Source organism: Pristiophorus japonicus, chromosome 7 (genome assembly GCF_044704955.1).
Source record: "Pristiophorus japonicus isolate sPriJap1 chromosome 7, sPriJap1.hap1, whole genome shotgun sequence".
Taxonomy (NCBI): Eukaryota; Metazoa; Chordata; class Chondrichthyes; family Pristiophoridae; genus Pristiophorus; species Pristiophorus japonicus.
Genome location: NC_091983.1, coordinates 174,096,960 through 174,120,378, shown reverse-complemented (window position 1 = coordinate 174,120,378; position 23,419 = coordinate 174,096,960). Strand labels below are relative to the sequence as shown.

Genomic DNA, 23,419 nt, shown 5'->3' with positions numbered 1-23,419 from the left:
TCATGTGTTAAATTTGTTGTTCTATGATTTGCACTTTGCCACAGTCTGTCAGGCTCCTGAAGTAACTATTCCCAAAATACTGGCTCTCCTCAGAGACTTCTAATCAAAATTTGCAACTGTTGACTTTGGCCGTTTAAGTGTTACTAAGGTTAACCATACAGTTTTACTGCGTTATAAGTGTGCTATACCTACATAAGCAAGTGTTACACACATAGGCAATTCCTCAGACCTTCCTAATACTGATTAGTTCACCACCTTCAGCATTGTGTTCTGACCACCTATCTGTCTGCTCTTTTGCCTGCTACAATTTATATCCCTTACAACATGCACAAGAACACAAGAAATAGGAGCAGGAGTAGGCCACTTGACCCCTCGAGCCTGCTCCGCCATTTAATAAGATCATGGTTGATCTGATTATGGACTCAGTTCCACTTCCCTGCCCGCTCCCCATAACCCTTTATTCCTTTATCACTGTAAAATCTGTCTATCTCTGCCTTAAATATACTCAATGTCCCAGCCTCCACAGCTCTCTGGGACAGAGAATTCCACAGATTTACAACCCTCTAAGAGAAGAAATTCCTCCTCATCTCAATTTTAAATGGGCAGCCCTTATTCTGAGACTATGCCCCCTAGTTTTAGTTTCCCCTATGAGTGGAAATATCGTCTCTGCATCCATCTTGTCCAGCCCTCTCATTATCTTATATGTTTCGATAAGATCACCTCTCATTCTTCTGAACTCCATTGAGTATAAACCCAAACTACCTTCATAAGTCAAACCCCTCTCCGGAATCAACCTAGTGAACCTTCTCTGAACAGCCTCCAATGCAAGTATAGCCTTTCTTAAATACGGAGACCAAAACACAGAAACATAGAAACATAGAAAATAGGTGCAGGAGTAGGCCATTCAGCCCTTCGAGCCTGCATCGCCATTCAATGAGTTCATGGCTGAACATTCAACTTCAGTACCCCATTCCTGTTTTCTCGCCATACCCCTTGATCCCCCTAGTAGTAAGGACTACATCTAACTCCTTTTTGAATATATTTAGTGAATTGGCCTCAACTACTTTCTGTGGTAGAGAATTCTACAGGTTCACCACTCTCTGGGTGAAAAAGTTTCTCCTCATCTCGGTCCTAAATAGCTTACCCCTTATCCTTAAACTGTGACCCCTGGTTCTGGACTTCCCCAACATTGGGAACATTCTTCCTGCATCTAACCTGTCTAAACCTATCAGAATTTTAAACGTTTCTGTGAGGTCCCCTCTCATTCATATGAATTCCAGTGAATACAAGCCCAGTTGATCCAGTCTTTCTTGATATGTCAGTCCTGCCATCCCGGGAATCAGTCTGGTGAACCTTTGCTTCACTCCCTCAATAGCAAGAATGTCCTTCCTCAAGTTAGGAGACCAAAACTGTACACAATACTCCAGGTGTGGCCTCACCAATGCCCTGTACAACTGTAGTAACACCTCCCTGCCCCTGTACTCAAATCCCCTCGCTATGAAGGCCAACATGCCATTTGCTTTCTTAACCGCCTGCTGTACCTGCATGCCAACCTTCAATGACTGATGTACCATGACACCCAGATCTCGTTGCACCTCTCCTTTTCCTAATCTGTCACCATTCAGATAATAGTCTGTCTCTCTGTGTTTTTACCACCAAAGTGGATAACCTCACATTTATCCACATTATACTTCATCTGCCATGCATTTGCCCACTCACCTAACCTATCCAAGTCATAGCATCCTCCTCGCAGCTCACACTGCCACCCAACTTAGTGTCATCCGCAAATTTGGAGATACTACATTTAATCCACTCGTCTAAATCATTAATGTACAATGTAAACAGCTGGGGCCCCAGAACAGAACCTTGTGGTACCCCACTAGTCACTGCCTGCCATTCTGAAAAGTACCCATTTACTCCTACTCTTTGCTTCCTGTCTGCCAACCAGTTCTCAATCCATGTCAGCACAATACCCCCAATCCCATGTGCTTTAACTTTGCACATTAATCTCTTGTGTGGGACCTTGTCGAAAGCCTTCTGAAAGTCCAAATACACCACATCAACTGGGTTTCCCTTGTCCACTCTACTGGAAACATCCTCAAAAAATTCCAGATTTGTCAAACATGATTTCCCGTTCACAAATCCATGCTGATTTGGACCTATCATGTCACCTCTTTCCAAATGCGCTGCTATGACATCCTTAATAATTGATTCCATCATTTTATCCACTACCGATGTCAGGCTGACCGGTCTATAATTCCCTGTTTTCTCTCTCCCTCCTTTTTTAAAAACAGCACGCAGTACTTCAGGTGTGAACTCACCAGTACCCTGTACAGTTGTAGCAGGACTTCTCTGCTTTTATACTCTATCCCCCTTGCAATAAAGGCCAACATTCCATTTGCCTTCCTGATTACTTGCTGTACCTGCATACTAACTTTTTGTGTTTCATGCACAAGGACCCCCAGGTGTCTCTGCACTGTAGCCCTTTACAATTTTTCTCCTTTTAAATTATAATCTGCTTTTCTATTTTTTCTGCCAAAGTGGACATCCTTACATTTTCCTACATTATACTCCACCTGCCGATTTTTTGCCCAATTACTTAGCTTGTCTATATCCCTTTGCAGATTTTTTGTATCGTCCTCACAATTTGCTTTCCCACCCATCTTTGTATCATCAGCAAACTTGGTTACATTGCACTCGGTCCCTTCATCCAAGTCATTAATATAGATTGTAAAAAGTTGAGGCCCCAGCACCGATCCCTGTGGCACCCCACTAGTTACAATTTGCCAACCGGAAAATGACCCTGTGAATTGTTATCTTGTGCAGTAACCTTTTATGTGGCACCTTATCGAATGCCTTCTGGAAATCCAAATACACCACATCCACTGGTCCCTCCTTTTCCACCCTGCTCGTTACATCCTAAAAGAACTCCAGCAAATTTGTCAAACATGATTTCCCTTTCATAAAACCATGCTGACTCTGCTTGATTGAATTATGCTTTTCCAAATGTCCTGCTACTGCTTCCTTAATAATAGACAAAGGCGTGGGTGATGAGGAGGATCTTAAAAGAGGTAAAGGAGGTAGAGAGATGCAAGTATTTAGGGAGGAAATTGCAGATTGTGAGGTCTAAGCAGCTTAAGGCTTTGCCAACAATGGGGGGTGAAGGGAGGTTGCACAAGAATTGGATGAATGGATAGTTCAAAGTTGGCTGTAGGGCTGGAAGAGTTTACAGAGATAAGACAAGGTAAGACCATGAAAGGATTTATACAGGAGAATGGGAATATTAAATTTGAAGTGTTGGGGGACCGGTAACCAAGGATAGGGTTGATGGGTGAGTAGAACTTGGTATGCTATAGGATACAAGCAATGTCACCGTGGACGACTTTCCACACCTCGGGAGCCTATTATCATAACACACCTCACATATTTAAAATTAATTGAAATTAAAGTTAAATGCTTTAGAAAAACTATATATCTTTTGGATTTTTTTTAATGTGTTTTATTTAGGGTTTAAAATAAACTTACCTTAATGGACAGGGTTTTTACTACAAAAATGCGTGCTTCACTTTAATTTTTTTGTATTTTACAATTCTTACGCTGGTAAAAGTAAGCAATGCACCTGCTTTTACCAGGCATAAGAGTTTGAAGGACATTCGCTGGGCAAGAGATGGGCAAATAGCCCAATCTCGCCCGCACAGATGTCCTTCTCCCGGGGATGTGGAAGATCTGTCAATTGATAGCTTGACAGATTGGAAAGGCTGGTTTTTGGCACATGCGCATTGCGTGCCGAAAACCGGCTTTTGTGAGGCCTCACCGGGTCCGTAAGTATTCCTTATGGACCCAGCAAGGCCGGGATTTCACGCCCAATATCTTAGCCACTCTGTCAAACATTTTTGTTTAATTATATTTTCACCATCCTTACTGGTAGCCTAGTTCATTTCTTTGTACAACATTAGTTATTTGATCTCTTGTATGTTCTTCCCACACACGCTCCCTGATTTTATTCAGTGCAGGTAATTGATATTGGTGTGTATCTGTAAAGCATGCACTCCCATGTTCCGCCACCAGGAAGCGCATCCCCTGAAGTCCCAAGGGATCCCAGCATCCCTTGAAAGCACTGTATATAAGCTGGCCCCGAAGGCCTGTTCCTCACTCTGGAGTGTCTTAATAAAGACTGAGGTCACTGTTACTTTAACCTCCGTGTGTGCAGCCTCATCTGTATTAGGAACACAATAGACTCCCTGCCAGAGGAGCTCAGACCTTTTGCCTGGAGCACGACCCATCTCCTCTATCTGGGAGTCTACCTTAGCCCCGACGAGGAAGCCTGGCCGGCAAACTGGCATGAGTTGGAGGCCAAAGTCGCCGCTCGCCTAGGGCACTGGACAGGACTGCTCCGAGTGTTGTCCTACAGGGGTTGAGCGCTGGTCATAAACCAGTTGGTGGCCGCTATGCTGTGGTACCAGCTGGTCACTTTGACCCCACCCCCTGCATTTGTTGCCAAGATACAGAAGAAGCTGGTTTACTTCTTCTGGAACAACAGGAAGCACTGGGTCTCTGCTGCGGTTTTGAGTCTCCCGCATAGGGAGGGCGGTCAGACGTTGGTGTGCGTCAGCACCCAGCTAGCAACTTTCCATCTTCAGACTCTGCAGTGATGCCTCTACGTTGAGCCCCCTCCTAGGTGGTGTGCGCTGGCGACGTATTTCTTCCGCCAGCAGTACAGCCTCAATTATGACACGCAGCTCCTGTTTTTGAGCCTGGGGGGGGCATCAGGAACACAATAACTGGCGACGAGTATACAAATCCAACGCAAAGATGCAGCAAACTGGGAATCCTGGAGAAGTTCTCGGAGGGTGAGGACTGGGAAGCCGATGTCGAACGGCTAGACCAGTACTTTGTAGCCAACGAGCTGGACGGAGAAGGAAGGGCTGCAAAAAGGAGAGCGGTCCTCCTCACGGTCTGCGGAGCACCGACCTACAGCCTCATGAAGAGTCTTCTGGCTCCGGTGAAACCCACAGATAAGTCATATGAGGAGCTGTGTACACTGGTTCGGGAGCATTTTAACCCGAGGGAGAGCGTGCTGATGGCAAGGTATCGGTTCTACATGTGCCAGTGATCTGAAGGTAAGGAAGTGGCGAGCTACGTCGCCGAGCTAAGGCGACTTGCAGGACAATGTGAGTTTGATGGCTACCTGGAGCAGATGCTCAGAGACTTTTTTGTACTGGGCATTGGCCACGAGACCATACTACGAAAACATTTGACTGTGGAGACACCAACCCTCTGTAAGGCCATTGCGATAGCACAGGCGTTTATGTCCACCAGTGATAACACCAAACAAATCTCTCAGCACACAAGTGCTAGCAATGTTCATAAATTAACTGGAACTGTGTTTGCGAGCAGAAATGTACAGAGCAGAAACCACGAGTCTGCAACTGCCAGCAGGCCTCAGGTTTCCCAGATGACTCAGAGTCCGCAACAAAGGATGAATGCAAGGCAATTCACACCTTGTTGGCATTGTGGAGGCTTCCATTCAGCCTATTCATGCCGCTTCAAAGGGTATGTTTGCAAGAGCTGTGGAACAATGGGGCACCTCCAACGAGCTTGCAGCTCAACCTGCTAACCACCACGTGGCAGAGGAAGATCGGTCCATGGTGGATCAAAGCAATTTCGAGCCTCAGAGAGGAGGCAGATGCTGAAGTACACGGGGTGCACACATTTTCGACGAAATGTCCACCTATAATGCTAAATGTAAAATTGAATGGCTTACCCGTAGCCGTGGAACTGAAAACTGGTGCTAGCCAATCCATCATGAGTAAAAAGATGTTTGAGAGACTGTGGTGCAACAAGGCACTCAGACCATCCCTGAGCCACATCCACAGGAAACTGAGAACGTACACCCAAGAGCTCATCTCTGTCCTGAGCAGCGCCATAGTCAAGGTCACCTACGAGGGCACGGTGCACGAACTGCCTCTCTGGATTGTCCCGGGCGATGGCCCCATACTGCTTGGAAGGAGCTGGCTGGGCAAAATCCGCTGGAACTGGGATGACATCCGAACGCTATCACATGTCGATGAGGCCTCATGTACCCAGGTTCTTAACAAATTTCGAAGGTGCGAATCTGCTTGGTCCCAGAGGCATGACCCATTCACCACAAGGTGCGAGCGATACCTCACATGATGAGGGAGAGAGTGGAAATTGAACTGGACAGGCTGCAACGCGATGGCATCATCTCCCCAGTGGAATTCAGCGAGTGGGCCAGCCCGATTGTTCCAGTACTCAAAAGTGATGGCACGGTCAGGATTTGCGACGATTATAAAGTAACTATTAATTGTCTCTCGCTACAGGACCAATACCCGCTACCTAAGGCAGACGACCTATTTGCGACGCTGGCAGGAGGCAAGACGTTCACCAAACTCGACCTGACTTCGGCCTACATGACGCAGAAGCTGGAGGAGTCTTCGAAGGGCCTCACCTGCATCAACACGCACAAGGGACTGTTCATCTACAAAAGATGCCGTTTGAAATTCAGTCGGCTGCAGCGATCTTCCAGAGAAACATGGAGAGCCTACTCAAGTCGGTACCACGCACGGTGGTTTTTCAGGACGACATATTGGTCACGGGTCGGGACACCGTCAAACACCTACAAAACCTGGAGGAGGTCCTCCAGCGACTGGATCGCGTAGAGCTGTGGCCAAAGAGGTCGAAATGCGTCTTCTTGGCACCAGAAGTGGAGTTTTTGGGGAGAAAGATTGGGGAGAAAGATCGCGGCGGACGGCATTTGGCCCACAGGCGCCAAGACAGAGGCTATCAGGAACGGGTCCAGGCCACAGAACGTCACAGAGCTGCGGTCGTTCCTGGGACTCCTCAACTATTTTGGTAACTTCCTACCGGGGTTAAGCACCCTCTTAGAGCCCCTACATGTGTTATTGCGTAAAGGTGAGAACTGGGTATGGGGAAAACACCAAGTAATTGCTTTTGAGAAAGCCAGAATCATTTTATGCTCCAACAAGCTGCTTGTATTGTATAACCCGTGTAAAAGAATTGTGCTAGCATGTATTGGGTCATTGTACGGAGTCGAGTGTGTATTACAACAAGTTAACGTTGCGGGGAAGTTGCAACCTGTCGCCTATGCCTCCAGGAGTTTGTCTAAGGCCGAAAGGGCCTACAGCATGATTGAGAAAAAGGCATTAGCGTGTGTGTTCGGGGTAAAGAAAATGCATCAGTACCTGTTTGGCCTCAAATTTGAGCTGGAAACTGATCACAAGCCCCTCATATCCCTGTTCGCTGAAAACAACAGGATAAATACTCATGCCTCAGCCCGCATACAAAGGTGGGCACTTGCGCTATCAGTGTATAACTATACCATCCGCCACAGGCCAGGCACCGAGAACTGTGCGGATGCTCTCAGTCGGCTACCATTGCCCACCACGGGAGTGGAAATGGCACAGCCTGCAATCTTGTTGATGGTGGTGCAGCCCGCAGACTTGTTGATGGTCATGGAAGCGTTTGGAAATGATAAATCACCTGTCACGGCCCGCCAGATTAGGACTTGGACCAGCCAAGATCCTCTGCTGTCCCTAGTAAAAAAAACTGTACTGCATGGGAGGTGGGCCAGCATCCCCATTGAAATGCAAGAGCTAATCAAGCCATTCCAGTGGCGAAAGGACGAGCTGTCCATTTAGGTAGACTGCCTGTTGTGTGGTAACCACGTAGTGCGACCCAAAAAGAGCAGGGAGACGTTCATCTCGGATCTCCACAGCACACACCCGGGTATAGTAATGATGAAAGCGATAGCCAGATCCCACGTGTGGTGGCCCGGTATCGACTCTGACTGAGAGTCCTGTGTACGGCAATGCAGCGTGTGTGCTCAGTTGAGCAACGCGCCCAGAGAGGCACCACTAAGTTTGTGGTCCTGGCTGACCCTCCAGACCATGGTCGAGGATCCATGTCGACTATGTGGGTCCGTTTCTCGGTAAAATGTTCCTGGTGGTGGTGGATTGAATGGATTGAATGTCAAAAAATGTCAGGAAGCACCGCCACCGCCATCATTGAAAGCCTGAGGGCCATGTTTGCCACCCACGGCCTGCCTGACAGACTGGTCAGTGACAACGGGCCATGTTTCACCAGTACCGAATTTAAAGAATTCATGACCCGCAATGGGATCAAACATGTCACCTCAGCCCCGTTTAAACCAGCCTCCAATGGGCAGGCAGAGCGGGCAGTACAAACAATCAAACAGAGCCTCAAACGAGTCACAGAAGGCTCACTCCAAACCCGCCTGTCCCGAGTACTGCTCAGCTACCGCACGAGACCCCACTCACTCACTGGGTGCCCCCGGCTGAGCTACTCATGAAAAGGACACTTAAAACCAGATTCTCGCTGGTTCATCCCAACCAGCATGATCAGGTAGAGAGCAGGCGGCAGCAACAAAATGTAAACGATGGTCGCGCCACTGTGTCACAGGAAATTGATCTGAATGACCCTGTTTATGTGCTAAACTATGGACATCCCAAGTGGATCGTGGGCACAGTGATAGCTAAAGAAGGGAGTAGGGTGTTTGTAGTCAAACTAGACAATGGACAAATTTGCAAAAAGCACCTGGACCAAACAAGGCTGCGGTTCACAGACTGCCCTGAACAACCCACAGCAGACACCACCTTTTTCGAGCCCACAACACACACCCAAAGGATCAACCATACCACCCCAGACCAGGAAATCGAACCCATCATGCCCAACAGCCCAGCAAGGCCAGGCTCACCCAGCAGCCCTGCAGGGCCAACAGCACGCCAGCCCAGCGAGGGCACAGGCAACACACCAGAACAGACATTTGTACCGAGGCGGTCCACCAGGGAAAGAAAGGCTCCCGACCGCCTCACCTTGTAAATAGTTTTCACTTTGACTTTGGGGGGGGGGGGAGTGATGTTGTGTATCTGTAATGCATTTACTCCCATGTTCCGCCACCAGGGAGCGCATCCCCTGAAGTCCCAAGGGATCCCTGCATCCCTTGGGAGCACTGTATATAAGCCGGCCCCTAAGGCCTGTTCCTCACTCTGTGGAGTGTCTTAATAAAGACTGAGGTCACTGTTACTTTAACCTCCCTGTGTGCAGCCTCATCTGTGTTAGGAACACAATGGATATATTTATTGCATTTCTGAAGTCTGTTCTAAAAGAGATGATACAATTCTGGCATGGGAAAAGCATTCTTCAAAGCACTAATGCACGTTTGCTATGGTTTGAGACTGTTCTGTTGCAAGCAAAAATTATATACCATGACTCTTTAACATAGAGTTCTGAAGTGCTGTAGGGATGTTTAATCAAAGAACAAAAAATAAAGTAATTTTTCATAACTAAAGCTTGACCTACCTAGTTTGTTTAAATTTGGAGCCTGGTGCCTAATGATTGAAGGGTAGATTCAACAAAATGGAATTTTTCATTTTTGTTCTATGGTGAAATTCAAATTATTGCATATGTGTGTCGTGTGTGTGTGCCCAGGTAAAAATAATTTGTGTTGTAACTGACTGTTTGTCAAAGTTGTTGAAGGACAATATCTATCTGCCAGTGAATGAGATTATGTTGTTTTCACACTGAAGTTGCAAGTGAGCTTTATACGAGTTGCAAGTGAGCCAGTGGAATAAACCTGATATTTAACAACTTTGTATGTGCGTGAGAACAACTCTGCAGGTTGGGGCTACAAAATGAGCTGGAGCGGCGGGTCCTGGAGCATCGTGCCCCCCCCCTCCCCCAACCTGCGTGAGAACACCTCCGCAGGTCGGGGCTACAAAAAGAGCTGGAGCGGCATACCACTTCAACTTCCAACGCGAGCTGCTCCACGTGTGTGACGGCTTCGCGGTGGGTGACTGGGTGAAGTCATCAGGACCCAGATCATTGGTTGGAGCTTGGGCAGGAGCATCGGCAGGGCCCTGGTAAAGCAGAGGAGCGGGAAGGACGTGACGGAGGTATGGCGAGCGATTGAGGCAGAGGAGCGATGTGGGATCGTGGCTGAGATTCGGTGGGTGATCGTGGCGAAGGTCCAGTAAATGTTTGGTGCGGAGGTGCAGCGGGAGATCGTGGCAGAGGTGCGGCGAATGTTTGTGGCGGAGGAGCGGCGCGAGATCGTGGCGGAGGTGTGGCAAATGAGGATACGGGGCCTCGAGGAGCCCAGGGGCAGCATGAGCCAGCCCACACTGCATGTGTGTGCGCACTAGGTCTGTGCAGCAGAGCAGGTCTCCAGTCATCCTGGTTAATTAACCCTTGCCACTGGATAAAGGCCTAGCTCTGGCAAGCCCGTGTGGTGGCTGATGTGCAACGGTCACCACACGTTAAAAAAATCCACGCACAGGCATTTCCATCCCTTCAATTGGAGTTCAGGACTGGAACATCGGGTCCTTCACTGAAAACATCTGTGAACTCGTGGAAGCAAGTCATCCTCGTTTGAGGGACCGCCTATGATGATGAGGATGATGATGGTGATGTGGTAGTACTATACATTTATACAGTCTATATATCTATAAGACTTTTTGTGTGGTATTAGAAGCTAAAAGGAACCATGTCTTGAGTACAGTTTTGGCAGACTGTATTTTGTTTTTAGAAAGTATAATTGAAGGCTCATGTGCCTATCTTGTTATTAGGATATAGTGAAACTAGTGAAGTTTGTTTGGTACTGTTTTATTTAGGTGGTTATGGGCTGGGGACATATTACTGGTGAGATTTTTTATGGTTGACATTCCAAATGGTTGTCACAATGAGGGAGTTGCCATGGTTACAACTGGCACTCACTGATGTGAGAGACAGCTGTTTAATATTATTTCAACAGTGACTACACTTCAAAAATATTTCACTTGCTGTAAAGCACTTTGGGATGTCCTCAATTCGCAAAAGGTGCTATATAAATGCAAGTCTTTATTTCTTTATACATTTTCAAATATTGGGGCTAACAGGAAAGTTATTTCTCATGTATGGAACAAATGACATATTTCACATACATGAGATAAATCAGAATGTTTGACATGTTGTTATGCACATATCTATTTTCTATTAAATTAGGTAAATAGGGTACGTGTTTCATTGAAAACACATTACAAGTACCTGTTATTCCTGTAGGTGGTGCTGTGATGGGTATTTTCAATTTTCAAGAAGTCACACAATGACACAAGCATGCTATTTTTAAGTGAGAATATATCACCCTGTGATTGTTGAATATAGCCTCTTGGTTGTTGCAAGCAACTCAAAAAAACTTTCAGAATTTTTTTTCAAATAGAATCATAGGCCCCAAAATTGGTGGAAGCTTAGTTCCACACAAGTGCTGCCCAAAGGACTGCTAAGATCCTGACGGTACTTTGGACGGAAGTTTCATGGAAAAATATTGGAAAGACTGCCCGGTGGCAAAAATGGGACTTACGCCCTGAATCTGGGGGGCAGCGGGCAAAGTACCGCCGAGGATTGAGTTGGGCCAGGGAGGGGGAACTGATTAAATTAAACATTTTCAAAAAATGTAAAAAACAAACACTAGATATGCTTCAGGGGACCCCATCCACCTGAATCCCTGCAAAAAAAAATAAAGAAAAGAAGTGTACTAACCTTTTTTTTGCAGATCTTCATACTTACTGTTGAGGTTAGACCTGCCTCCATGCGATGGTCCTTCACCCTGCTGCAGCGGAGGACTACCCGGACCAAACTGGCAGCTCAGCGGGTGGGAGGACTCTTACACGCATTGCAAGCCAGTGGACGTCAGCAGGCAGTCCCCAGCAGTCTTCCCTTCCCGCTGGCGGGAGGCCTCCACTAAACTCGCTCGGAGGGGAGACCGCCCAGAATACTCGGCGGCAGCAAAGGGTTAGTCCACCAATTTTGGCCCCATTGAAACTTACTGCACAGAAGGAAGCCATTCGGCCTGTCGGTGCCTGTGCTGGCTCTTTGAAAGAGCAGTCGTGCTTCGTCCCACATCACCACTTTTTGTCCTTAATGCTGTAAGTTCCTCATCCTCAAGTATCTGTCCAACTTCCTTTTAAAATTATTTATGGATTCAACTTCCACCACCTTTTCAGGTAGAGCATTCCAGATCCCAACAACTCTCTGAGAGGAAACATTTCTTCTCATCTCCCCTCTAGATCTTTTGTCAATGTTTTTGAATCTATGACCCCTAGTTAATGATTCACTCGCCAGAGGGAATAATTTTTCTCTATTTACTCTATCATCTTGAAAACCTCCTCTGCTCCAAGGAGAACAGTCATAACTTTTCCAACCTCTCTTCATAACTGAAGTCCCTCATGCAAGATCCCTGCTAACATCCTGGTAAACCTCCTCTGTATCCTTTGTAAGGATTTTGCATCTTTCTTGAAGCGTGCTGCCCAGAATTGTCCACAGTACTCCAGCTGAGGCCTAATCTGTGATTTATAAAGTTCTGGCATGATCTCTTTGATTTTATAGTCTCTATTTATAAACCCAAGTAACCCGTATGCTTTTTTAACTACCTTATCAACTTGCCGTGCCAACTTTAAGGATTTGTGTATATGGGCACCAAGGTCTCTCTGCTCATCTACACTTTCAAAATCATCCTATTTCTATTATGCTGTCTTTCCATATTCGTCCTCCCAAAGTGCATCACTTCCCACTTCTCTGCATTGAACTGCATCCGCCATGCTTCAGCCCATTTCGCCATACTGTCTAGAAATAAAGGCACATGGGAACACCACCACCTCCAAGTTCCCCTCCAAGTCTCACACCATCCTGCCTTGGAAATATATCGGCATTCCTTCATCATCGCTTGGTCAAAATCCTGGAATTCGCTCTCTAACAGCACTGTGTGCGAGTACCTTCACCTCACAGACTGCAGTGAGTTAAGAAGGTGGCTCACCACCACCTTCTCGAGGGCAACTAAGGATGGGCAATAAATATTGGCCTTGCCAGTGACGCCCACATCCCATGAACAAATAAAAATAAATAAATACTTCCTGCATGATGCAAATGTGACTTAAAAATACAAATGACCAATGCACAGAAGTTTTCTTTAGTGGGCAGAAAATTAATTTAGAACAGAAAAAATAATTCCTTGACCTTATTTCTAAATCAAGACCAGTGCAATCTTTTGCCAAGCATTGATTTTTGGCCTGGTAATATCTTCTATATTCATTTAAATATCAAAAATGATAAATAAATACATTTTTATATTGTAAATCCCTTAATTAATCCAAATTACATTTGAGTATTGGCATAATCAGTTTGTAGCAATTTTGCTTCTGAGTCAAAAGGGTTGGGGGTTCAAACCCTGTATCAGGACCTGAGCACATAATCTAAGTTGACATTTCAGTACTGAGAGAGTGATGGATGGTCAACGGAAAGTAAAATCGGATGACGTGTAAAATGGGCGACCAATCTGATCACACCAGTTTCCAGCAGGGCGGGTCAGGTTAAAATTTCCCTCCTGAGTCCGTAAACCCAGTTGAAATTATTCTCTAATAGCGTTAACCTGTGCTTACCCCATTATCGTTAAGTATAGCAATGTGAAAATTAGTCTAGCTGTTCCAAGAGACTGTTCTGAGGTGGAAAGATCCAACCAGTTGTAATTAATATTTACTTAACTGTTAAACTTTATTGGTATAGACACCGGTGAGCACTTTAAACGATTACTATGTTCGGTAAGTTTTACATACTTTATATTCAGAACAAATTCTTGAGACATGCATCTCTGTAGAGCAAGGTACATTATGACTTTTTTGTATTAATTTTTTTTAAAGAAATGATCAAACAGAAGCATCATACTCCCTAATTTGAAATAGCTTGCAATGACATGCAGTGGCACAAAGGAAAATTGGCTACCCTTTAAGAGTTGTTACCGAATCCAAAATGCTGAAGATTGAGGGGCTGAAATTGCCCCCCCACTAAGAGTAGGCGCACTTACTGATATACTGATATTTAAGATTTTTCGCCGCCCCAATCCGTGGGGCGGATCTTTGTCTTCTATTTCCGGTCGGGGCGGTGGTGGGTGGCGGAAGAGCCCTTCGGTCGGGTCGGCCGCCTCAACGAGTCGTCAGCGCGTTGCGGATGTGCTGTGTCATAACATCCCTCCCCTTCAGTTAAAGTGGAGGGCCGCTGTGAGCTCTGCATTGGGTTTAGTTACTGGGCCACCAGGGAGGGTTTCAGCCGGGCCAGTGACGTGGCATCCAAGACGGGGTGCCGGGCTACCAGTTGGCAGCCCGGCCGACCTGGCAGTTGGACCGACAATTAAAATAAAATAGAGGCGCCGACAGTGCGTCCTCCCCTTTAAGGATTGACGCGCCGCCCAGGCATACACAGCTTCCCACAGGGGAAGCTGTCAGTGGCACCGACCAGTGACATCGCTCCTGCAGGGCAATTTCTCACTGGGGTCAGTAAGGGGGGTCGCCGCATGCCCGATGGAGCGACAGCGTGGGGGCACGGAAACCTCCTGACCCGAGGCCAGTTTCGGATGAGTCAGCGGATGAGTCGGCCGATCCGCCTGCCCCCGGTCAGTGAGGCCCACCCGCTCCATTGCTGTGTCTTAGAGGCGGTAATGGAGCTTAAGGTGGAGAGCAGCCCGAGTCTACTCCTAACTCAATCACTTCATTCAATTTTTTCTCGTGCAAAAATTGAGACTCAGCATATCATATTGTTGTATAATTCTTTTGTACTATAATACAAGCTTCATCATTTTTCTTCAGCTATTTAAACCTAGAGTGAAAGGCCTGATTACACTGTACTAACTGATCTCAGATTGATATTGCAGTCAAGGATCTCGTATAGCTTTGCAACTGGTAGCACCTTGTTAGGCTACTTAGTTGCAAATCCAACACTTCAGTTCAGGACAATGTTGCGTGCATATGTATACACATCTCTGCTCTCCGAGGATAAACTTTAAATGTATTCAGAGTGTGAGTGGGAGCACTCGCAAACATTTACATAAGCGCTATTTACATTTATAAAGTGTCAAACTGAAGCAATTCAACTGACACTTCAGTGCAGTACTGACAGAGTGCTGCATTGTCAGAGGCACCTTCTTGTGGATGAAAGTTAAATTGATGCCCCATCTACCTATTAAGATGGACATGAAAGAACTTGTGGTACTTTTTCACTGTACGCAGGGAGTTCTTCAGATGTTCCACTATTCCAGTGAAGTTAGATATTTTGCAGCTCTCTGACCTTTAATATTGACTTTATCAATATTATAGTTCCCATTTTCTCTCTGGCATTAGGTGCTGGCAATGTAGGATGGGTATGCTGGGGTTTCCAGGATTGGGAGAGAGGAGAATGTTGGGGCGCGAACTCCTCAATGCCCACTCCCCCATCAAAACACTATGTTGTCTGCATCCTTGGTACTGACCTTTTTTCTTCCACCAGTCTCCCGAGCCACTGGAGCCTGCTCTACTTTGTCAGTTTTCCATGCTTCCCATTCTGCTCTGTCTTGGATATGTTTTTTATTTCTTTGATTTTTCTTATTATGCCTCTTTTTGTTACCTGTGTGTTTCACTTCTGCCATTTAGCCATCTTCTGTTCTCCACCTAAGCACTTTACAGATTATTCCATTTATTTTCCTACGTATGTGGACATTGTGTGTTTTATTCCTCCACCCCTTCCCTCTACCCTTGTTCGGTTCCTTTTTCAATTCTGTTCTTCTGTAATATCTTTCAATTCTGAGGAAGATCTCTTATCTGAAACCTCGACTAACTTGTGCTCTCTTGACAGATGCTGCCTGACCTGCTGAGCATCTCCAGTGTTTTCTGTTTTTATTTCCGATTTTTAGCATCTGCACTATTTTGCTTTTAATTTTCCCAGTGTCCTGGCGAACATTAATTGAAAAAACATTGGCCTTGAAATTGCGGTATTTGTGACGGTGTAATCTGAGTACACCATCGTATTTCCTTTAAAATGTCCCACAAGTTCGGGATTTACACAGGCGCTTGCACCTGCGCAAAATCCGGAACTTGCGATCTATCAAGTTACGCCTTGACAGATCATCCAAGCTGCCTGAAAACTGAGTATTGCTGGCGCAGAGTTAGACTTTTTGCCCAGTGACTGGCTAGTAATTGCCCAAGTAAGTTTTGTCGTTGATGGAAGCAGGTTTAGGACCTGTTTGCATCAGTGTAAGGGGATTTCTAAGGTTTAAACATTTTCATATCCAAAATTATGCACATACACTGTATTAAATGAGTATTTAAATATTATCCCGGATTATAGTTTTAATGATGTTTGAAATGATCAAAAAAAAAATTATGTTGATTTTGATGCAATGAAGGTACTTATAAATAAAATTCAATTTCTGTAAATTGTATAATTATAGATTTTGGGATTGCATATCATTAGGGGTTTCCATTCGTAAATTATTGAAATGGAATTCTCCTTTGTCATTGGAAGTACCGGGCCCCCGTGATCCCAGGTACGCTCCAAACCGCCTGGGATCCCTGGGCCATTGCGCTGTCCTCGGCCTCGAGGCCTGAGACTGCAATTTTTTGCAGCATGGGCACCAGGAGAAAAATTATTGGCCAATAATATGCTGTCAAAATAGTGGTGAGACTAATGGCACTTGCCTTTATTTAAGTGCAAATGTTACTTCAGGCGAGGTTAAGCGTGGAAATTCAAACATTGCTGCCCAGATGCGCAGCTCTGCCATTAGCTTTGCGAAAACAGCATCTCGCTGTCTGCTTCAACATTGAAATACATTGAACGGCATGAAGTTGCTGTGTTTGCGCAGTAGATATGATCTAGACTTGCCACAGAAAGTTAAATCAAGTCATTTTAAGTCGAAGTATCCTTATAACTATTAATTACTGCCAGTCAACCTCTTTCACTGAAAATTAACTATTACAAGTGTGCAGTCTCATTCATTCAGGTTTTAATTGTTGGAGATTTAAAACATTTTAATTTAAAAGTAAATGGGCCCAATTTTGGCCATGACTTGCTCCAGTTTTTTTGGAGGAAGTTGGATTTTCTGGCGTAAGTTAAAAAAACGCCATTTTCCCCAATCAAATTGCTCCAGAATAACTCACTTAGGTACGATTTTTTTTTAGTTCAGGTTTTTTTTTCAAAAGGGGGCATTCCCAGCCACTTACGCCAGTTTTGGCCATTTAGGCAATTCTGCCCAGCTAAAAGTTACTCCAAATCCACTTCGGTCAGCGTATGTGGCCAGCTCTGAAAAACCTTGCGGGCAGTTAAGAAATCAGCGCAGGTAAGTAAGTAAGGACCTGCATCCAAGCACCAAGCACCAAACATTGCAAATAAAAAGTTAAAATAACTCAATAAAAATAAAGAACTCGGGTAAACAATGGAATAACAAATAAATCATAGTAGTAAATCCTACCTTGAATTGAACTTGGCCGGGGAAGGCAGCGGGCCAGCCTGTACGGGAGGCCATTCGGCCTGGGAAAGGGGCGGCCGGCAAAGTCGCATCGGGAGGCTGAAGGGAAGGGGGCGGGGGATGAGAGACTGGGCTGGGCTGGGCAAAAACGTGGCAAAGTATCGGGAGGCTGAAGAGAAGGGTGGGGGGTGGAGGAGAGGCTGGGCTGGGCAGAAACATGTTCCTACTGCACATGTCCAGCGTCCCAGCACTGTTTCCAGCGCAGGACGCTGGCTCCGCCCACAGACCCAATCGCCACGCCACACCAACAGCGAGAAGACCTGGGACAGCGGCCAAAATCGTCCTGAAGATTTTTGGCGCACTTCCATGCATGGAAAACTGCCACACCTCTGGTAAGTACGCCAGAAATCTCCAGTGGCCAAAATTAAGCCCAATGTTTTTACTTTCCTTTCTGTCTCTTTTTTTTCTCTCTCTCAATCCAGTTTTTCTTTCTTTATTTCTCTTTTTGTACCTGATTTGCATTGAATTCACCCACTCTAATTTACACTTCCTTCTTGGCCCTTGCGCTGTTAGTTTCATAATCCTTCAATCGGATTGGTTAAGGAGATACCCAGTTGCTTGCCCTCTTCACTCAGGCCCCAGATGCCCGGTTTTCCTCGCTGCAACGTTATCAGCCTCGCTTTCAGCTTGGCAGGCAAAAAATGTTAAAACATAAATGGACAAGATAAAGTCTAACTAATGGCAGACACAGTTAAATGCCCTTCTACAGCAAGTTATGGCCCATTATCAAGAAAGAGGTTCAGGAGCATCGTGAGAGTCTTATGGATGTTTTTTCACGACTGTGATTATGGTGCTGGAGCCACCACCATTCAGATTCCTGAAACTCTGCATTTATTCTGATTATATATTTTTTTAAAGCCATAAACATTTATTGGAAATGTTTTGAATTTGCACTATGTATAGACACAATGGAAGCTGAAATCGCCCTTTATTGCGGCAGTGTGGAAGGAGACAGAGCATGTTCCCGGTGATTCAGCTGTGGCTTGCCACCATAAACAAGGGACTAAAGAGATCAGCCTGAATTAAGCGCATTCAAATTCAGGCAAATGATAAACTCTTCTAGTATTTGAGCTGGTTGGGGATAGTCCAGAACCTGATTTTAAAATGAAATATTGCTTCAACAATTTGTCACAAGAAAGAATTAAAGCACGCAACGAGATTTTCTTTTAAACAACTTTCTATTGAACTAATGCATTAAATAGTTAGTTGGTCATGGATTTTTATCTCTTCATATTAGAGAAGACTTCTTAGAGTATTAGCTTTCAAAGCTGCTGTCAATGTGGAGCCAAAAGTAGTTGCTATAACAACCTGATATCCTCTTATGTGAATGCAATTACAGCCTTAAAATCTGAAATCCAAACAGAACTTGACAGAGCAGCTGGGTAAAGACAGTATCAAAGACCAGACAAATTCAGCAAATATCTGTACTTATGAAGTTTTACTGTGCAGATAATTACCTTCTATACCCTTTACTTGTATTCCTTAGAATTTCAAAGGGAGAAACAGAAATATATTTGAGACAGCAGAGAGAATTTTCACCTCTTCCGCCAGGCGGAACGCGAGTTAAAAGTGAGTGGCTCAACCTGCAGCGGGTTTAACCCTGTTGGTTTTGCTGGTGACTGAGGTTGACTCAGGCAAGAGCGTCATTGATATATGCTAATCAGGTCCTATGATATACATACGGTCCCAATGGTATTTTAAAGGTTTACTGAGTGTCCTGCTCATTAAAACCTGTCAAGGAAGAATTGGAGCCCCTAAAAGGTAAGTTTTAAACTCATCCTTATGGAAACTCATCCATGTGGAACATGCGTGCTCCTCTCGGCAAACAAGGAAAGGTTGGGCCTCCACTGCCCCAGATTTCAGTCTCCCACGCCACCCGCTCCCAACTCTTGAGATCCTGCCAAACCACCCGTCCTGTGACTTAGCTAAATGCTGGCAGGTGACCTTTGGACTGCTCAATCTTCAGCAGCTGCCCAACTGCCTATTAAAGCCCATTTCAGGCAGGAAGCTGGCTGGCAGGATGTAAATGAAACTGGGCCTTCCATGGTGACTCCCAGGCGGGTGGCCCACATGTCTTGCCGGCTTCCCACCTGGGAGTTAAAATTTCTGCTAGCATTTCTGAAAAGGGCTAGAAAATATTCTGAGGGATTGCCTGATGCACAGTCAAGGCAATTTTACCAAGAAAGTGCCATTGACAGCAGACATGCGGTTCTTCCACTGTCTTTAACATAACGCATGTGGCCTTCTAACATCTGGGAGTGTTGCAGAACTAAATTATTTTGCTGTCTGGATCTGCCTCCAGTTAGAAATGCTAAAAATTACATCAAATTATATCGAGTCTACAACACAGAAACAGGACATTCAGCCCTATTGGTCTATACCAGCGATAATGTTCCATGCAAGCTTCCTCCCCACTCCTCCTCCATTAACCTATCAGCACATCCTTCTATTCCCTTCTCCCTTGTGCTTATCTAGCTTCCCCTTAAATGCATCTATGCTATTCCCCTCAACTACTCCTTTGTGTTAACGATTTCTACATTCTTGCAACTCTTTGAGTGAAGAGGTTTTTCCTGAATTCCCTATTGGATTTATTGGTAACTATCTTCTATGTATGGCCCCTAGTTTTGGTCTTGCCCACAAATGGAATCATCTCTATGCCTACCCTATCAAACCCTTTCATAATCTTAAAGACCTCGATCAAGTTACCCTTCTTCCAGAGAAAGGAGCCACAGCCTATTCAGGCTTTCCTGATAAGTATATCCCCTCAGTTCTGGTATCATTCTTGTGAATCATTTTTGCACTTATAGTGTTGCTATATCCTTTTTATAATGTGGAGACCAGAATTGTGCACAGTAGTGTGTTCTAACCAAGGATTGATACAAGTTTAACATAACTTCTCTGCTTTTCAATTCTATCTAGAAGTAAATCCCAGTGCTTGGTTTACCTTTTTTATGGCCTTATTAACCTGTGTCAATACTTTGTGATTTATGTATCTGTACCCCTAAATCCCTTTGCTCCTCTACCCCATTCAGACTCTTAATACCCAAGCAGTATGTGGCCTCCTTATTCTTCCTATCAAAATGTAACAACAATAACTTGTATTTATATAGCGCCTTTTAATGTAGTGAAACGTCCCAAGGCACTTCACAGGAGTATTGTGAGACAAAAAATTTGATACCGAGCCACATATGGAGAATTTAAGGTAGGTTACCAAAAGCTTAGTCAAAGAGATAGGTTTTAAGGAGCGTCTTGAAGGAGGAAAGAGAGGCGGAGAGGTTTAGGCAGGGAGTTCCAGAGCTTGGGGCCTAGACAACAGAAGGCACGGCCACCAGTGGTTGAGCGATTATAATCAGGGGTGCTCAAGAGGGCAGAATTAGAGGAGAGCAGACATCTCGGGGGGGTTGTTGGGCTGAAGGAGATTATAGAGATAAGGAGGGGTGAGGCCATGGAGGGATTTAAAAACAAGGATGTGAATTTTGAAATTGAGGCGTTGCTTAACCGGGAGCCAATGTAGGTCAGCGAACACAGGGGTGATGGGTGAGCGGGACTTGGTACGAGTTAGGACATGGGCTGCCATTTTGGATCACCTCTTGTTTACGTAGGGTAGAATGTGGAAGACCAGCCAGGAGTGTATTGGAACAGTCAAGTCTAGAGGTAACAAAGGCATGGATGAGGGCTTCAGCAGCAGATGAGCTGAGGCAAGGGCGGAGACGGGCAATGTTACAGAGATGGAAATAGGCGGTCTTAGTTATGCTGCAGATATGTGGTTAAAAGCTCATTTCAGGGTCAAATATGACACCAAGGTTGTGAACAGTGTGGTTCAGCCTCAGACAAAAGTTGGGGAGAGGGATGGAGTCAGTGACTAGGGAACGGAATTTGTGGCGAGGACTGAGAACAATTGCTTCGGTCATCCCAATATTCAATTGAAGAAAATGTCTGCCCATCCAGAACTGGATATCGAACAAGCAGTCTGACAATTTAGAGACAATGGAGGGGTCGAGAGAAGTGGTAGTGAGGTAGAGCTGAGTATCATCAGCGTACATATGGAAACTGATGCTGTGTTTTCGAATGATGTTGCCAAGGGGCAAGATATAGATGAGAAAAGGAGGGGGCCAAGGATAGATCCTTGGCGGACACCAGAGGTAACATCTCACATTTATCTATAATGAAATTAATTTGCCAATAACATGCCCATTTTTCAAGTCTTATATTCGGTCGCAGTCTACCTTAGTGTTTGATGTACCCCAATTTGGTGTCATCCGCAAATTTTGAATTTGTACTTCCGATCCTGGAGAATAAATTGTTTACGTAAATTCTGAACGATAGGGGTCCAAGCACTAATCCTTGTGGAACACCTCTTCCCACCTTTTGCCAAACTGAGAAGCTACCCTAAACCCCACTCTCTGTTTTCTGGTCCATAGCCAACTTGCTATCCATTCTGCTACTTGTCCCCTGACTCAACATGCTCTAACCTTAGTCATGAATCTACTTTGTGGTACCTTATCGAAGGCCTTTTGAAAATCCAAATATATTACAATACCCTTGACACTATTTTACAATATGCACGCATACAGATGCTGCCAGAGTTTCATAAAATGGTTACAGCCCGGAAGGAGGCTATTCAGCCTGTCAAGCCCATGCCGACTCTCTGCAAGAGCACGTCAGCTGGTCCCACTCCCCCATCCTTTCACTGTAGCCCTGCAATTTTTTTCAGGTACTTATCCAACTCTCTTGAAAGCCGCGATTGAGTCTGCCTCCATCACCCTTTCAGGCAGTGCATTCCAGATCCTAATCACTCGCTGTGTAAAAATTTTTTTCTTAAGTTGCCTTTGGTTCTTTTGCCAATCACCTTAAATCTGTGTCCTCTGGTTTGGGCCCCTTCTGCCAATGGGAACAGTTTCTCTCTATCTACTCTGCCCAGAGCTCTCATGATTTTGAACACCTCTATGAGATGAGATTTGAATCAGTAGAACAACCCCACCCCAGCTTCTCCAGTCTATTCACATAACCGACGTTGCTCATCCCTGGAATCATTCTCATAAATCTTTTCTGCACTCTCTCTAAGGACTTCACATCCTTCCTAAAGTGCGATGCACAGAATTGGACAGTTGAGGCCGAACCACTGTTTAATACAGGTTCATCACAATATCCACACTTTTGTACTCTAAACCTCTATTCATGAAGTCAGGATCCCGTAAGCTTTTTTAACTGCTCTTCTCTGCCACCTTCAGCGATTTGTGCACGTATACCCCTAGGTCTCTCTGTACATGCACCCGCTTTAGGATTGTACCCTTTAGTTTATATTTCCTCTCCTCATTCTGCCACATGTCACCCATTCCACCAGCCTGTTTATTTCCTCTTGAAGTCTATCACTATCCTCCTCACTGTTCACTGTACTTCCAAGTTTTGGGTCATCTGCAAATTTTGAAATTGTGCCCTGTACACCCACATCCAAGTCATTAATATATATCAAGAAAAACAGTAGTCCTAGTGCCAACCCCTAGGGAACACCACGTATACCTTCCTCTAATCTGAAAAGCAACCGTTCACCACTACTCTCTGTTTCCTGTCACTTAGCTAATCCCTTATCCATGCTGCCACTGTCCCTTTTATTCCATGAGTATCAACTTTGCTGGCAAGCCTATTATGTGGCAATTTGTTGAGCGCCTTTTGGAAATCCATGTACATCACGTCAACTGCATTGCCCTCATCAACCCTCTCTGTTACCTCATCAAATAACTCGATCAAGTTGGTTAAACACGATTTGCCTTTCACAAATCCGTGCTGGCTTTCCTTAATTAATCTACACTTGTCCAAGTAACTGTTAATTTTGTCCCTGATTATTGTTTCTTAAAGCTTCCCACTACCAATGTTAAACTGACCAGCCTATAATTGCTGGGTTTATCTTTACACCCTTTTTGAACAAGGGTGTAACATTTGCAATTCTCCAATCCCCTGGCACCACCCCATTTCTAAGGGGGATTGGAAGGTTATGGCCAATACCTCGCCGATTTCTTACTTCACTTCCCTCAGCATCATAAGAACATAAGAAATAGGAGT

The 23,419-nt window shown here is 45.2% G+C and overlaps 1 protein-coding gene across 2 annotated transcripts in view; it reads left to right on the top strand.

Annotated features, from left to right (window-relative positions):
• The window catches only part of bckdhb (branched chain keto acid dehydrogenase E1 subunit beta), a 541,209-nt gene that overhangs the window by 454,122 nt on the left and 63,668 nt on the right, over positions 1-23,419 (top strand). The gene's annotated exons all lie outside the window — the stretch shown is intronic.